Source organism: Pelodiscus sinensis, chromosome 23, assembly GCF_049634645.1.
Source record: "Pelodiscus sinensis isolate JC-2024 chromosome 23, ASM4963464v1, whole genome shotgun sequence".
Classification (NCBI taxonomy): domain Eukaryota; kingdom Metazoa; phylum Chordata; order Testudines; family Trionychidae; genus Pelodiscus; species Pelodiscus sinensis.
The window spans coordinates 14,263,270-14,279,030 of NC_134733.1; the positions used below are offsets into that span (position 1 = coordinate 14,263,270).

Consider the following 15,761-nt stretch of genomic DNA (forward strand, 5'->3'; position numbering starts at 1 on the left):
CTGATGGATTCATTCAAATAGGGGAGGAGGGGGAGATTTGCTTTCTCTCTCGCGCTCTCCCTCTCTGGGGGGTGTTTGTAAAGGAGACCACAGCAAGGCTGCAATAATGAAAAATGTGCAGATTGTTTCCGGGGACTGCAAGTGTTTTATTAAGGCAGGTTTTCTTAGACTGAACGTCCAATCACCACAGACCCATGAAACTCAAATTGCCTTACAGCTCTCTCATGAACATACTTTTAATCTCATTGACCTGTCGTTATACTACAAGACATAAATTCAGATTTGGAGATCTTATGTTCAATCATAAATTGGGCTGGCAGACTTCCGATCAACAGAATAAAACTGTCTCCTGCGAGGTGGGTTTTTTATTTGCCAGAGCTGTTCCAGCAGACGGAGCAGAGGTATAGTCAGCTTTTCTTAATAAACTATCATTAAAAAAAAAAAAGTAACTTGACTGTGAAATGCCTAGAAGAAGGAAGGGGAAAAAAATAAGGTGATGTTTAAATAATGTTAATGGTGGACATAAACTTAGAGAATGTGAGAAATTCTGAATTAGAGATGGGATGCCAGCTCTCGCCACCAGAGAGAAATGAGAGAAAAATGAGCAAGCGTGCAAGTGAGCGAGCAAAGTACCATTCAGCCCTCCCTGTGTGTTTTCTGCGGGGAGCACTTGTATCACAACTTTATGGATACTAATTCCATCCCCTCCTTCTAGAGTCCTTTTCTTCCTTTAAAAATAGTGCTTTAAAAGAAATGCGGAAATTGTCTTGAGCGATCTCTCTCATTTTATGCCGTTTTATCTAAATTCAACAGGGAATGGGGAGTCCGTGAGATCTGTTTGGGTCGATGGAAGTTTGGATAAAGGGGAAATGTTTTTTTAGCCTGTATGTTTATCATTAGGTTATGTGGAAGGGTCTCCCTGTTTAAATAAACATTTTCATGGTAGAATCTTTATGAACCCGATCCTGCAAAGTGCAAAACATCTTCAGTGTGAGAAATTTACCCCCAGCTTTTCCCAGGCCCGCTTATGAATACTGCCATTCCCGACAGCCAGTTTCCATTGCCATCAAGGGGAGTGTTCAGAGCTCGGCTGCTGCAGAACTAGATCCCAGCTAGTTTTTATTCCCCCTTTATAGATCACCATGGAAGAAAGCCCCTTGGGTGAGCTACAGCTGCTGACATTATCTCTGGGCTCACTATATATTGACAATACTCTTTTGGTTCCTGTTTCAGCCTCACCCACACAGAGAACATCCCCTTTTGACTGGGATCTTGGATACAGACACCACGTTTCGATTGTTCCTCAACTGAGTGCTGGCTAATATAGGCTTTTGGGGTTTGTTTTTAAATAAATAAATGTGACAATTTAGCATTCTTACCAAGTGCTAAACTGGGCTCTCCTTTTTATCCCCAAACAGGTACAGCAATAAGCAATGCAGTCTCCTTCCCCCACCTAAGATTGACCTGCCGTGATCCACTCCAGGGTTAAGAGGGTAAGTCAGTCTCCTTCCCCTTCCCCTTCCCACTCTTGGTGTCTCTGCTGAGCTGGAGGGTTCCTTGGGATGATGGTTTTGCAGTGTGCAAAGTGTGCTGTCCTTTTGCATGCCATTGATTAATAACTTTTGTGCAGGAATCGAGCTGTCAACCTTGAGTCGAAATACGTATTTCTATTGCCTTTGGGCAAAGGAAGTCCCATGTGCAGATGGGAGGGACATGCTTATCTTTGTTTTGGTGCTGTTCGTAGACTGTTAAATACGTGCATATTTTGTTCCTTCTCTTGACAGTGAAGTCTGTGCCCAAAGTGGGTCAGCCATCCCAGTGGACTGAGGCTAGATTCAGATACCTTTACTTATGTTAATTAGCACCTTACTCCATTAAGAGTCTCACTGGTAGAGTAAAGTAGTGCTCAGTGGGATCAGAATCTAGCCCTGTTGTTGAATGTTGAAGTTGTAGCTAGACAGAAAATGAACTTTTTAAATTAAATATGGTTCCCCTTGCTCAGATATAGCCAATCACCAGGTACTAACGGGCCAAAAAAAAAAAAAAAGCCTTTGATTTCCTGAATCATGGCAGTATATGTACATTTTGTGGAAGGCTGGTCAACACTTGAAGTTATGTCTGTGTGTGTAAAGTGGGTTCTGCAATGTTCTGGATAGTGATCCTTTGAAGATGGAAGATGCACTGGACAGGTGGGGTACGTTTACACAGCAGGGCTAACGTCGAATTCAGCTGCGCAAGTTAAGCTATGTCAATTGCATAGCTGAAGTCAAAATAGCTTAACTCAGCTTTTGGTGCTGTCTACGCAGCAGGTAGTTGAAGGAAGAACACTCTTCTTTCGACTTCCCTTACCCCTCGTGAAATGAGGGTTACAGGAGCTGGAGTAAGAAGTAACTCCAGCTCACCATTATTTTGAAATAAAGGCATGTAGTGTAGATGCACTCTTAATTATTTCGGAATAACATTAGTTATTCCGAAGTAACGCTGCTGAGTAGACATAGCCATAGTGAGCTGCTAGTTCCCGAGTTCCTCATATAGACCACTCAAGTTCTAAACCTTGGGACTGACTCTTTGCTTGGGAGGGTGGTTCAGTCTCCCTAGTTAAGATACAGGGAGATATAGGGTAAAGGAGGCAGAAGAAATGGGTTCTATTCTTGGCTCTGCCGCTGAGGTGGTATGGGGTGATTGGCTAGTGGTACTTCCCTACCCCACAGTCACTTTTAAAAATGGCGGCGCCCGGGAAGATGCAAATGAAGCCCGGGATATTTAAATCCCAGGCTTCATTTGCAACTTCGAATGCCTACATTAGCCACCCTAGTTCGAACTAGGGGGCTAGTGTAGACATACCCTGTGAGATCTTTGGATGAAAGCATCCACAGGGGGTAGATGGACGGATGTGACAAGGGAACCCATACAGCTGAGTGACTGAACCCCCTGCTTTCCTCATGGACCACCTATCCTATCCCCTTTAGAGGAAGGTCTGCCAAAAGCAATGCGAGCCAGCCCTTGCGGGATTTCCTGCACCTCAGAATGTTTTCCTGTGGGTATTTCCATGGGAGAGTACAATGGAGAGACAATTCAGTGTCATCCCTTCTTTGCTGACATGCATCAGGCATCTGTACCTCATTAGTGCTGCCCATCAGGACACTTGTTGGTTAGCCCAGCCAGGGATCACATTATTCCCTGATGGGTGATGTATGTGGCAACACTTTAGACTGGGCAATCAAGCACACTTGGGACCCCTGAGACACCAAGCCCCATACCAGCTTCAGGCTCCGCCCCTTTCCAGAATCAGGCTTGTTGCCTGTAACAATTTCACACCAGACATTGTGTAACTCAGAGGCACTGAGAAGGAGAGTGAAGTCTGTTTTACAGCTTTAGCGGTGGGGCAGCGGGCTTTTAGCTTGTGCTCTAGAGGTACATGGTTTTAGCCCTTAAGGTTGCAGGTTCAGTCCCTCCTGCTGACCACTGGCTTTACAATTGGATGAAAGAGAAGTATTTCTGGCTCCATTCTTTAATGGTTTCTCTCCCCATGGCTGTTATTTGAAGGACTCTTGTCTCAGTGCTCGGGGATAGATGGACTCCTAAAATATATAGCCAATTATACTAGCAGAATGTGTTCGGTTTCATTCTGGTGCAAGTTATGTAGTGGGGGTGGGGAAGAAGAAGGAAGGAACTCTGGAAGGAAACCCATAGCAACTGAAATATAAGTGTGAGGATTAGAAGCCCCCATAAATATACCTGACTTTGCCATCACTGTTAATTAAACACAAGTCATGAAACACGGGCGCAGAGTACGTCAGTGACGAGGGGCAGCATTCCGAGATGGGAAGGAGGAGAAAGTGGGGGGGGAAGGTACCTGATCGCATGGCCCAGGGCTGAGATGCAGAGCACAGCAGGGAGGGTTCCAGGCAGGTGGGGAATTCAGTGCGAGCCCCTTATAGCAGGGAAAAGGGGATTCGCCAATCAGCTATTAATCCCTCCTGGTTCATTCTCTCTCCTCTTCATGGGTTTAATTAACTGTCACGCTTTATTGCTCTGCTGCTTCTCCCCTCTTGTTCCATTGAGGTGATAGGAACGCACAGGCTGATGCCAAGGCCCTGCTAGAGGGGAAAATACTCCTGCCCCCTGTAAGCCCAGTCCCAGGGCTCTGCTCCCAAGAACTGTGGCTTTCTCTGGGCCCTATGCCAGGATCCATTCCCCCTCTGGAGCTGGTACCAGACTTCGGCTCCCATGAGTTTGTCTGCCTATTCCCTTCAAGATGTGCAACCAGGATTAGCTCCAGTTGGTGTGGGTGGTCGGGTCTCCCCTCCCCTCCCGCCCCCGATCTGTGAGGCCCAGAGGGCCCATGTCTTGCAGACCATGATGAAGTATCGTGTTAATTACATCCTCCCGTAAATAGCTGCCTCATTTTCTCTCTCTCTCCTGCTTCCCCAAGCACTTTCCATTCCTGTCTCTGATTTTCCTTTGGTAATCTCCCTGGCATGTACTCCATCAGTACTCCTGTGGGGCTTCTGTAGGTAGGCTATAAAGCCCATAGTTCAGCACTATCCATCTAATATCTTCTGGTTTTAATCATAGCATTTTCCATTTAATTGGGAAGGCAGGCACACTTTGCATATTAATACAGCACAAGCCAGTACCTCCTAACCAGGATCAGCTTAGCTGCTTGGGATGGGCTGTACAGTAACTTATCAGCCGCAGGACAATCCACGTGGCACAGTTTCACCTGGGCTGATTAGTCCCCTCCTGATTCCGGAAATAATCATAAACAGCGTTTGCAAGCCACCTTCTTCAAATAATCTGTGCGGTCACATCTCTGTCTGTGTCCCCATTGTTTCCTTGGATCACCACAATGCAGGTCTTGTAGTGTATTCAGGACAGCAAGATATCATTCTCCCCTTAAAGCAGGGGGGAGGAACCTAAGGCCCAGGGGCCGTATGCAGCCCCTACCTTGCCTGGATCTGGTCTCTGAGGTTCAGGGCCCCCACCCCCCACAACCACACACACATTGAGGAGCCCGCACTGGCACTCCAGTCCTACCGCCAGCTGTCTGCAGGGCTGGAGCACACAAAATCCACTCACCTGGGTCCTCCTGAGGGGCATGTGGGGATTGTCTGTCTCCTTTTCACTTGGGGGCCCTGTCATTTGCAGGTTTCGGGGTTTTTTGCTTGTCACTTATGTGCAGCCCCCGACTGATTTTTCTGTGGATCAGCGGCCCCCGACGCAAAAAAAGGTTCCCTACCCCTGCTTTAAAGCTGTTGTCTGTGTCAAGCCACCTTCTTCTGCACACAGTCTCTCAGTCCCTTGAAAAGTCCAATCTTTCTCTTTTTCTCAGGTTTTTATAGTGTTGCCCAACACCATAGCATCTGAGTCCCTTCCATGGAAAATCAGTAAACGTAGCGAAGTCCTTAGTGGACTTAGAGTGCTATATGGTCAAAACTCTTGTTGTAGAGTGAGTTTGTTTGTTTGTTTTGTTTTAAGTGGGTGGGAGGGAAGTTTTGGAAGGGGGAGACAGTGGCATCAGTGTTGTGTGAATGCTGTTCCTATGGAGGAAAAGGCGTTTTTAAAGAGGGCAGAATATACCCTCTACAAAGAACTATTTTGTTAACACTGTCAAATGGCTTGGCTGCCAGAAAATAACTTCCAGGCCACAATCTAACGCTACTCATTCATATATGCCTCCCACCTCTGCATGGGGTTTGCTTTGTACAGGACTTCCTGGCTGATAGTTATTATGCAACTGGTATATTATTGGCATTACAGAAGCAATCACAGTGTGTCCAGAAAGAGGACGAAGGAACTGTCCCTGCCCCAAAGAGCTCATAGTGCCTTGAGATGGGCCCAGGTCACAGAGTTCAGATGCTGGCAGAGGTGAACGGAAGTGGGGGTGCCCTGGTGCGCAGCTCCGGCAAGAGCTGGCTGAGCTGTGGCAAAAGCCAGCACGGAGCTATTGAAAGAGCTGGCAGGGACCTGGGTTGCAATAGGACAGCACCTGTGAGAAATTGTAAGTTACTTTCATCCTTGGATCCTGGCCTTATGTCCCAGCTTCTCTGATGGTCAGGGTGTTTGGTTCAAAGGTTCCCAGGTCTGCCCAGCTTGAAAGGAGCCTGATTTGCTGAGTTTGGAATGGGAGCTGCACATTCCCAATATTCAGTGGCGTTCAGATCCAGAATCTTACCTGTCCTGTGTGTAATTCTTTCGATGGTACTCATCTGGCCCTCACTGCTGTCGAATTCTGAGTATCTCACATTCTTTAATGGATTTACCCTCACAACACCCTGGTGAGGCAGGGCAGTGCTATTATCCCCTTGTTGCCATTGGAGAACTGAGGCATAGAGAGGGGAAGTTGGTGGTAGAGCAGGAAATTGAGCCTGGATCTCCCAGGTCCGAGGCCAGGGTCTGAACCACCGGACCTTCTTTCCTCTCTCTTTGGCTCTTGATAGTCCCATTAGACATGTTCCTAGAGAGAGGGGTGAGAGAAGAGGAAGCGACATTAGACTATAAACCGAGGTGGGCAATAAGCAGCCCATGGAGTGAAGGAAGTTCACCAGGGTTAGCTCCTGGTGGGCCACCAGTGCTTTATTCACCTGTTTGTCCACAGGTATGGCCGCTTGCAGCTCCCATTGGCCGCAGATCACCATTCCCAGCCAATGGGAGCTGCAGGCAGCGGCACAGACCGGGACATTGCTTCCCGCAGCTCCCATTGGCTGGAAACGGCGATCCATGGCCAGCAGGAGCTGCAAGCAGCCCTCCCTGCAGATGTTCAGGAGAATAAAGTATTGGTGACCCACCAGGGGCTAAGCCTGGCAAACTGCTTCTGGCTTGCTGTAAACTCGCTGGGGCAGGAATTTCATCTTCTCACATGGCTGTGAGGCACCTAGCACATATAAATAACAGCAGCTGGGCAACTCTTTCCCTTATGATTCTCCTCTTGTGCTGTCTTGCCCTCTTCCCTTCTGTTAAAATGGTTGGAGCGACAGGATGCACCTGGGGCACGCAGCAGCAGAGCAGGTGTGCCTCCGCCGGGCAAACCGGGAAGGGTGAGCAACTGCCAAACAGTGAATTAGATGTCTATAGCTTGGCTCCCAGCTACCTGGAAGCACAGGATGGCAGGGAATGGGAGGGGCCTAGAGGTGGTGCTGTCTGCTGGCAGTGAAGAGGCAGATTGTTACACATTGCTCTGTACCTGTCATTGTAATCAGCTGATCTAGGCGTGAGGTTGACAAGGGCCAGTGGGTGTTCCAGTCCTTGGCTTTGCTGTTACGCTCTTATTCTGTGCCTCCTCCGAGAGGAGCAAGGATAGTTTAAAGTAGTAAACTGGTGAACAAGACCCTGCATTGCTCAGTCTTGGCTCATCTGGGGGGGTAGCCCCAGGGAAACCATTTGGAGTAGAGACAAAGCAACGCTCCCAAAGTTAGTTTTCAAGGGCCACAGGATAATGCAGACAGAGACACTGAGCAGAGCGGCTGGATTGGGCTGGATTACAGATCATATCGACTGACCAGGTGATGAGACATCTTCATAGTCCAGGAATATGCAAGTGTCTCAGCCACTCTTGTTCTGAGCTTGACTGAGCTCTCTTTGCCCGACAGACTACCAGCATCTATAAAGGCTGCCTCCTGCACTAGTGTGGCCTTGTACCTGGCTCTGCCAGGGCTGGACCTGAGTGTGCCGTGTACCCCTTGCCATGTAACACACGCAGGCTAGCTCCCAGGAGCACCTGGGGCGCTGCACATCCTGACCTCATGTGAACTGTTGCACTCTGAGAATTTAGCTTGTTTAGGTACCCCGTGTACCACAGAGTCAGGACATACAGATGGGTCCCCAGTTTAACGTGCAGGGGAAGAAGAGATCGGCTGTGGGGGCGGGAGGAAGCATAGGTCTTTGAGGACATGGAACTGTGGAGGGGTTTGGTGGGGATCAGAAGAGAACAGGAAGTTCTTAAGTAGTAGGTGGTCTCTGGTTGGCCCCCTAGTAGGGATGTTAAAATGCATTTAATTATGTAATTGTGTAACCACTGAAAATGTCAACGGTTACATGCGGGGGAAAAGGGGGCGGATGTCTCCCCAGAAGCCACCTGCCCTCCTGTGCTGCTGCCTCTGTATCAGAGGCAGCAGCATGGGGAAGAGGGCTGTGTGTAACTGTGCATATTAACCAATGAGCCTGGATTCATCGCTGGTTACACTTTCACATCCCTTCCCCCTACCCCACTGCACCCTCAGTCCTGCTTGTGAAAACTCTATGTCCAGTCCCAGCATGCCTCCTCCCATGGGCCCCTAAAGCTTTGTTTTCTGGGACTGCCATTTCTACTGATCAGAAGCTTTTTGTGTTTGCATTGCCACTGTTCCACAGGAGGAATGGTCTTGGGCAGAGGGCCGTGTGGGAGGTGGAGAAAACAAACCCTTATCGAGGTAAGAAGTGAAATCTGCAGAGAGAAGGGTGTCCAAGCTCAGCCTGCCAAGTTGGAGCGCTGGCAATTCTCGGCAGTTTGTTGTAGCCAGGACTGAGGATAACGGGCTGGGATAGGTGAGAACTGAGCCATTTGCAGGTTCTGGGACTGACGAAGAAGAGGGGCTTTGAGGTATGTAGGCAGAGCCGTGTGTGGGGAGCAATGTCTGGTACTAGTCGGCCTGTAATTCACTTTCATGAGCACTAAAAATGACTTATAAGAATAGTTTTGAACAAAGAAAGGAGCAGATGAGAAAAAACCTCTTTGGAACACTCTAGCTCAGTGATGGGCCACCTGGGCTCGTGAGTGGGCTGCATGAGTGGCCCTCCTCCATCTCAGTGAGCTGCAAGATTGTTGTAACAAAGATGGTCTCCCCGGATAGAGCAGTTTTGCTCCCTGCACTTGCGTACCTAGAATTTGCAGGGGGTGCCAATGGAACTGTAGCCGGGCTTTGATTGGATGCAGAGGGAGCACACGGCTCTCCCAGTCAATGTTGTGTGCAGTCAGCATCCACCTCCCTTCACGTGGCCTGGCTTTTCGTGTGTGTCACTTTAGTAATAACAGTAGGGAAAAAACGACGCAGACTGAAACCAGCAGAATGTGGCAACCCTGTACATGGACAATGATAAACAAAACGTCTTGTGGGTCATGCATGGAACCCCAATGATCCCTTGTGGGCCGCGGGTTGCTCATCGCTGCCCTAGCTGCACAAGCTGGATCCATCCGTGGGTTAGGTTCCCCATTTCATGAAACGGGCTACTGAGCTCGCTGATTGCTCAGCTTTAACAAAACGGCTGCACTTCACAGAAAGCGCCGACCTGCCCCCTCTATAAATATCAGCGCTTTCATCATTTCCAAAGCCTGCTTATCTCTAGGCTGAGTGATCACTGTGTCCTGTTCGGTGGTATCTCCTCCTATGCTCTCCCCCCACCTACCCACCCAGCATTTTTTGCTTGAGATCCAAATTGTGTTCATCTGTCTATTGGCCTGATTCTATTCTATTGTAGTCAAATGAGGGTTAGTAGAGCCCAGTAATTTGCAGTGACTTACATCTACTTATTGTGGCCTCCTGGGATTTGCAACTCAAATTCTATTTCTTTTTATGGGCCGAGGGAATTAAAGAATGTTTGAATTATGCCCCTTCCCCTGGTCGGCAGCGTCCCACCTGTTGGCGCTAGCCTGGTGTCTGTAGCACCTTCCGACTCGGTGCCTGGGTCCCGTGTGGCTGGCGGCTCCGATGCTGGGGCCGAGCCAGGCTTGGGCCTGACGACTCCCTCTCTGGCTGACGGGTCGTCGGCTCTGGAGGTTGGGCCCTGGCTCCTGCTCTGTCGGCTGTCTGCCCCGACTGAACAGGACTGCAAACCTTTATACCTGGGGCCTCCTGGGAGCATGCCTAGTATGGTGGCGTGGGCACAGCCCTTTCCGCCCCCTGAGCCAGGTGGTTTCCTGGGGCTGGAGTGTGGGGCGGGGCCGCCCCATCACACATCCCTACAGTTGAGTTTAGCTGCTGGGTATCCCAGGTGAGGCAGGCCTGGTCCTTCTATTCACTGTATTGTTTGCCAAGAGGTGTATTTGCATCTTACTGTGTGTGCAGTAACATAGTCCTTAGAGTTATTCTAGAGCAGTTATCATCAACCTATTTGCCATTGTGGGCCACACATGCAGCTCGCTGTGTGTTATGTGGGCTGCATCCAGACCTTATATAGATACCATCTGTATAACCCTAAGGGTGTCTCAGGGGCTGCAGCTGTGTGCAGCTAGGGCTGCTGGTGGAGAACCACTGCTCTAGGGAGTAGATACCGAGCCAACAGGTAAAATGTTTAAATGCACCTACACTACTTTTGATAATGGCTACTCATTATAAATTCCAGAGGTAGCTGTTTCTCAGGGAATAAGTCTGCACTAATAGCCTACTCACATCCCAGTATTGGCTGGGCTAGAAATCTGGTGCTTTCAGCTGAAGCTTGTGGGCTTCCCAATACCTGTGGGGGAGAGAGCTGGCCGTGTGCTCATCCCCAGCAGCTGGTGGATGTACACACAACATGCCTTCAACACTGAAAAGCATCTGTTTGATACATCGCAGTGGGGACCAGAGACTAATGTTCCTGGCACACAACAACAAGCAGGCATACAGAATGGAGGATGAAGCAAAACGGCAGCTGCTTTTTTAGGGGCTCTGGTTTGCCTCTTTCAGAGAGCTCACAGATTTTTGGACTGTGTGACCAAATGAATGTTAATGCATGATGGTGAGCATTAGAGGGGCCTCACATGAATGTTATCCACAGGGCTCCAGTGTATGATTAGAGTGTTCGTTTTGCATAGATATTGGGGAGAAAGGCTTAGGGGGCAGATAGTGCAGAGAATGGGGTATCCGGACTCCTGGGCTCTCTCCCATCTCTGCCATGGTCTAGCTGTACATCTTTAAAAGATTCACTCTTCCTCATATCAGTCTGTAAGGCTGAGATTATCATATTTCTCTTCCTCCATCCCAGGGATGTTTTGAGGCTTATTTAACTAAGGCTTATACGGAAGTGAGAGCGCTTTGGAGGAAAGTTGCTTTAGGAGTTGCAAGTATTTGTCTTACTGCCTAGAAGTGCAAAGTTTATTATTTTTAAGGCGAGGAGGGGAATGAAGATACATTATTGAGGTTCTCCAGTTAAACAGTTCTGCTCCTGAGGGACCATGGAACGTCTCACTCATGGCCGCCTCTGGAAGACCAGAAGAGGGGTCCAAATGTTCAGAATCACTAACGGTCGACGAGGCTGTGGTTTTTAGAACAGACAAAGATACTGTGAGGCTTTTCTATAGCTGCTGCTGAAAGAAGCTAACGTGCACATGCCACTAATGGACTCTCACGCTTTTGAAGAGTCAGTGCTGGAAGGGGATCTGTTAAAGGCAAAATAGCCGACATCATTGGCATTGGGCCTGTCATGGGCTAGCCTGGTGCTCTTTATCAACACCAGGAATCAAGTGTCTACTCCTTTATTGAGAGTTTATGGGTCGGAGAGATTAAAAAAACTCTCACTGGGGAATTTTAGAATACCGACTTCTCATAGTCATAGCCCTGTTCTATGTCCAATTTCCCCATAGAACGAAAGGTTTCATCTCTCTCCTTTGGTCCTTGAAAAGCAAATGTCTCCCAAGCCTGCTTAATGCTTTGCCACATGATGGTGTTGGAGTGATACAAATACTGTGCAGATTTTCAGGGAAAAGGATACCTATGGGGAGCCCATGAGGAACAGGCAGCTAGATCATTTTTGTGTGGCACCCACATTCCTAATTACGCACAAACACTGTTATTCACTGCAGCCCTGGATCTATTTTTTTATATTAATATTATCCTGGCAGGAGACGTGCTTCATTAGGGGAGCGGAGCTCCTAAGAAGAAAGGGGAACAACACCACCAAAAGGATATAACGATATAAAGTTATGTCAAAAACCTTCACAAGGAAAACAGCTGACGTTGGAAACAGCAAGCATTAAAAATTCAAAACAGGTTGGGAGAGGGGTAGGAACGGAGAGATGGAGAAACAAAATACATACACGGTGTGAAAAATAACACTGACTGGTTTTATTTCTGTTAATAATCATTGAAAATATCTTTTTCCTTGGATTTCAGCGAAAGTCATCAGTGATTTAAATATCCACTTGGTAAATGGATAATCCATCCAATCCCGCTAGCCACTGCCTGGGTAACATGACCCTACTACCAACTATCCAGTAATTGGGAAATTTGACCCTCCTTGCTACTGAACTATAATTGGGTAGCTCAGCCCAAGAATCATTTTATGCCTTGACCTCCACTGCTACTCATACACAATGAGGTAATCCCAGCTCAGGCAGTTAGGCAGAGTTTCCCAACACACCCAGCTGCCTGGGATAATAGGGTAAACGGATGGATCACGCTACCCAAATTGCTGGATAGCCAACTACTCCTGGAGACTCAAGAAGAGCCAACCAGCTGCAAGTGGATGAATCAGAACCTCAATTTTATGTACCCCAAACACACCAATGAGGAATTATCCGAACCATTGATCCAAATGGGGAAAACAATGATGGAAGGACGGTGATGCTGATGAAGAACAAGTTGAAAAACATTCTCATTGCAATGCCTTCAGTGCTTTGGAGTGGCTTGAAAGACAGGAAGAAAACGAGGTGATGCACCAGAGTGCGATTTAGACACGGTATCAACTGTAATGGTGGACTTTTTTATGGGCTCCTCAGTCTCCAGTCAGTTTATAAAATAAGGTTCTGTGGTGCTTGGCTAGTCTGATGGTTTAAGAAACTGTGAAACTGGTGCTCTAACTGTAAGGAGTGGTGTGAGAGGCACGGGATAGGACAACTGTATGGGAAGAGATGCTCTGTGCAGGCTCCTGGTAGGATGAGTTTGCCATCTGTGCCAGTTCTCTGCTCCCAGCTGAGGTTGAAGGGTTCTTCTGGAGGGTCTCTTACGTATATTTATTTCCTCATTTAAATAGTTGTAACCAACAACACCTTCCTACACCATATAACAGAGGCTTAATGCTCTAGGTCCGGTCCCCAGAGGGTGGCTGTCCCAAAGCCTGTCACTGCAATTAGCACTAATTGACCCCCTTTGCCAGCCGTCTTGTTAGAGAGGCCAAGATCTTGATAGATAATAAAGTCCCTTCCCACTTTACAGCAGGTCTGTCCAAGTTGGGGATGAGGCACACTGCCAGGGCAATGCTAGGGGAAGCTTTTTCTGCTGCTACCCGAACAATACCTGGGTAATGGGTGGAAAGAACCTTATGTCACCACTGCCATCAGCCTAGCACATTTCACCTGCACTAAAGTCACATTAAAAATTCAATAAAAGCCCCACCAGCCCACAGAGGCACAAGGGCACGCAAAGATGCTTCCTGTGTGGAGGCAGACCCCGTGATCACAACCTGTCATGGTACTGTATTTACCTGCTCACAGGGTGGGCCAACAGATGGCTGTGGCACAGTGTCTTGGTTACATGGAGCGTGGGAGTCTGGCCTCGCTGCTCATCTCTTATATCAGCTGTTCTCCCATTTTTACAAGGCTTGTTCATGCTTCGGTAATTAAAGACTTTTATAGACTTTTTGCCAAACCTGTTCTGCCCCACCCCCGTTTTGGGTTCCAAGTGCAGTTTAAAAACAGAACAGGCGGTTAAAAATGATACAAGTTGCCAGTGAAAGGGAGGGGAACCAAGCCGAAATACGTAAGCGTTCTCTTGCCAGGTGGTCGCTCATTGGCATGGCCCACTCCCACACTCAGACAGCTCCAGATTACAAAAGGCCCACGGAACAAAGGAGATAAAAAGCAGAATCTGCTCCTTGTACACTTTGAGCTTTGTTGCGTTAGAAGTGGCAGTGGCAGAGCCATGTTTAATAAATCCTGGGATTCGGGGAGTGCATCAGACTCTGCATGCTATTAAAACTAAGTGCCCGATGCTACTGTCCTTTATTGATCTATATCCATCTGTCTGTCTCTGACTCTTTTGTATTGTACCCATGGGGCACTAGGTCCTTTATTCTGTAGGAAAATCAGATCCCTGCCCCTCACAATGTACAACCTGAAGTCTTTCTCCCTCTACCCCCACATGTTCATCCCTCAACCTATCCAAACAGATATCCCCATCTTTTATGTATGTTTGGTGTATGTGTGGAGGGGTGTCATGCTGGACACACAATTTGGTTTCTCCCTTTTTGTTTCCTTGCAGCACATGCCATGGGGTTTTTCTTGCCTCTGTGCTGCAGCTTTGCCTTCCCAGTGACATGGGAATGGGAAATGAGAGCTGCCCAGGTAACAGCATTTGAAGTTCCCCTTTTTGCAAGTGCATTGTAATCGTAGTGGAATGGGGTGACTGGAACACTAAGGCTATGTCTACATTGGCGGGTTGTTGCGCCAGAAATATGCAAATGAGGCTAAGCGTGGAATATCGCCACGCCTCATTTGCATACCTAATGAGCTGCCATTTTTGCAGAAGAGGCTCTTGGACCAGAAGAAGCGTCTACACTGCCTCTTCTTGTGCAAGAAAACCCCTCTTGCGCAATGCTGTTATTCCTGAAAATAATCAGCATAAGGGCATTGCGCAAGCGGGGTTTTCTTACGCAAGAAGGGGCAGTGTATATGCTCCTTCTGGCGCAAGAGCCTCTTCTGTAAAAATGGTGGCTCATTAGTTATGCAAATGAGGCTCGGTGATATTCCACACTTAGCCTCATTTGCATATTTCTATCGCAACAACCCGCCAGTGTAGACGTAGCCTAAGTCTGTGGAGTCAGTTTCTACTCTGACAGTAAAGCAGCGCAGCCTCTAGTGTTATGAGCCCAGTGGCCCCTCTGGGCATGATCTCTAGAGGTGATCGGTTTTTAGTGTTCATCCTGCAATGACCTTTTCGAGGGAAACAGTGGCCAGCATGGCTTGGGAGTTATTTGAAGGTGCTGGTGAAAGGGATTGGTTGTGAATTGTGATAGGTTAACACCTGTTCCATTAATTGTTTACATGACATAAGGCAACACAAACTAAAGGGGAAGTCTTTCCATACACTGACAGACACAGTAGCTGTGTCAATTCATGACGCCTGGGTAATATAATACCTGTACATATTTAATTTCTGTCTTTCTATGCTGCAGCCAGAGGGGAGGGGAGAGGGTGTGGTGGTGGAGTCAAAATATTAACCACAAAAATTGTGTGTGTGTGGGGGGGGGGAGGAATCTACTTTGAATCTGCTTCTCTTTGCATGTGTGTAGGGACTCTTTCTCCACACACACACACAAAATTTCTCTCTTAATATTAGTTCTCCTTATCAGTATTTGATTATGATGTAGATCCCTGCCCCCAAAAGAGCTTCCACAAGGTATTGCAAGACAAGAAGGCAGGTGTTAGGGCACAAGCAGAGAGCTATGGCTTTCTGCACAAGCACCAATTTTAACTTTTTTTTAAAGCCCATAAGGAACCCCCTTTACTGGTTCAAAAGTGAGTGTGGAGGGTCAGGATTTGCTCACACTAGCCCCTACTCAACCAAGAACCATGAGTAAGTCCTAGGGCCCTGTTCTCTTGCTTCATGAGATCTGAGGAGTGGCCAGTGGTGTCCACGGGCATTGTCTCCTGCTGTGGGAGACCAGGGCTGGTATGTTTTTTCTCTCTCCTGCTTATTCTTCTGTATCTAGCCTCTGATCTTTCCTTTTGCAAGAGATTTATTTAGTGATGGCGTTTTAAAGCCGTGCTCGTCCTCCTCCTGGATGGGAAACACCTTTTGTTGGAGTTCTGCTCTTAAAACCATTTGCTGTTCAGGCTGGAATATTTTTTATGGTGACAAATGTGTCAT

General features: G+C 47.8%; 1 protein-coding gene across 1 annotated transcript in view; it reads left to right on the forward strand.

The window, feature by feature from the left end:
- SAMD11 (sterile alpha motif domain containing 11) overlaps positions 1 to 15,761 on the forward strand; it is a 324,237-nt gene that overhangs the window by 71,876 nt on the left and 236,600 nt on the right. Inside the window, exon 4 of the mRNA XM_075906866.1 lies at positions 1,419 to 1,493. The gene's annotated coding sequence lies outside the window, so the exon portion shown is untranslated. The remainder of the gene's footprint in view (positions 1 to 1,418; positions 1,494 to 15,761) is intronic.